This window comes from Silene latifolia, chromosome 7 (genome assembly GCF_048544455.1).
Source record: "Silene latifolia isolate original U9 population chromosome 7, ASM4854445v1, whole genome shotgun sequence".
In the NCBI taxonomy this organism is placed as follows: Eukaryota; Viridiplantae; Streptophyta; class Magnoliopsida; order Caryophyllales; family Caryophyllaceae; genus Silene; species Silene latifolia.
This window is the reverse complement of record NC_133532.1, coordinates 66,116,695-66,118,593: the sequence shown is the minus strand read 5'-3', so window position 1 is coordinate 66,118,593 and position 1,899 is coordinate 66,116,695. Positions and strand designations below refer to the sequence as shown.

The 1,899-nt window shown below is 39.8% G+C and overlaps 1 non-coding gene across 1 annotated transcript; it reads right to left on the bottom strand.

Annotated features, from left to right (window-relative positions):
- Window positions 1-1,173: 1,173 nt before the first annotated feature.
- On the bottom strand, window positions 1,174-1,282 carry LOC141593251 (small nucleolar RNA R71). Its single transcript, XR_012521352.1, has one exon. It is a non-coding gene; the product is annotated as a small nucleolar RNA R71 (small nucleolar RNA).
- Window positions 1,283-1,899: the final 617 nt, after the last annotated feature.

The window sequence follows — 1,899 nt, the reverse complement described above, 5'->3', positions numbered from 1 at the left end:
TAATTGAATTTCTCTCCTTTGTTCTAGTTAGATTCCATCATGTTGAATTTGTCCTTGTTTATTAATTTCGCAATTAGTGTAGTCATGATTATGCGTAGGTAATTCTTTTGATTGGGAATAAGGTGAGCCATGGTATTAAATTAGGATAGTTGTGTAGCATGAATTCTTCCGTATTGGTCTTGTTATCTTTTGATGGATTTCTTTGCTAGGTCGAAAGATTGGTAATTTGATTTATCGCTAGATTTAGAATTTCTCTTGAGTGAAAGCTTTGATGAATTCTAGGGAATTATTAGACCGTGAGGTTATTTGAGCTTTGATCGAAAGACTAGCTTATTTTCCCCGAGACCGTATTATGAGATCTCTGTTTGCTTGGTGACCTTTTTATTTGCCATGGTGAACCGAAATTCCCGATCCTCTTTTTATCTTGTTAAGAATATTCATTTTAGCGATTAGCCAGTTAATCAATCGTTTTCAAACCCTCAATTTATCGTTACTTTATAGACTGAAAAATAGCAAACAAAATCAACCTTGTCTCTCTTTGGTTCGACCCTTACTATCACTAGCTATAGTTTTAGTTTGGAATTATAAATTTAATTTTGGTACTAAACGACGTATCAAATTTTGGCGCCGTTTCTTAGGGACGGTGTAATTCTGTTTGCTTTATTTTAGTTTATTTTCCTTGTCTCAAGGAACTTTTGTTCCTTGAGTCCGTTGCTTACCTTTGCTTCTAGTTTTGCTTTTGCACAGTTAGAAGACAGGTTTTTGAGAGGAAGACTTGAGTACTCTCATTTTGGAAGTTATGGCTACGATATATGATAATTTTCAGCCAAAGGAGCACCACCTTCCAAAGGGGCAACAGTTACCTACCCCTTCTACCGGTAAATTCGAGTTTCGTTCCTCTTATATTGATTTAGTGGAACGGAATCGATTCAGCGGGTCTACCGGATGAAGACCCCTTGAAACATATGGAAATTTTCACGGACTATTGCTGTTCAATACCTATACCGGAGGGGGTAACTCAAGATGAAGTAAAGGGGTTCATGTTCTTATACTCCTTGAAGGATTCGGCGCGAGATTGGTATCGCTACCTCGATAGAGTAGCAGTTGGAGTCACTGATTGGACATCTTTAGCACTAGCCTTCTACAAGAAGTACTTCCCGCTTTCGAAGACTGATGCCTTGAAGAGTAAAATCACGAGTTTTCAGCAAGGAGCCGACGAAGATTTTTGTGAAGCATGGGGACGTTTCAAAAGTTTGGTCCGAGCTGTCCCTCATCATGGTTTCCGGCAATGGTATCTTTGCAATCTATTTTACAATGCTTTATATGATGATTACAAGGTCATCTTGGATGCAGCATTTGCTAATGGCAGTTTTCAAAATAATACCGGTCAAAGTAAAGGTTGGAACACCATTGAGGAGATGGCGGTCCATAAAGCTGAGTTTGGAAGTTCACGTGGTAAGTCACGAAAGCAAAGTGAAGACATGACTCATTGTGACACTTATAACTTCCATTTCTACCCGTCTCGAGAAACTCGAGACTTCTGAAGCTTCCAAGGGGAAAGTCGAAGTTCCTATTCAAAACTCAGATGAGATCGAGAAGTTAAGAGAGATGGTCCAACTCCTTTTGGTTCAAGTGGCGAATATGGAAGCAGCCGGGATTGAGTCCTCACGGAATTTTGTGAAACAATTGGAGAATATGGAGGCTAAGCAAGCCGCTAATTCTTCAATTAAATGTGAAGGGCCAGTTGAGACGATCAATGCCATCAATCTCAGAAGTGGCCTTTCTTATGAAAGTCCCGACAAGCCAAAGGAGGACTCGGGAAATGATGAAGAAGCTCGTCTGAATTCTGATGCGAAAACGAGTCTGAATGCCAGTACTGTTGGTCGATCGACCAACATT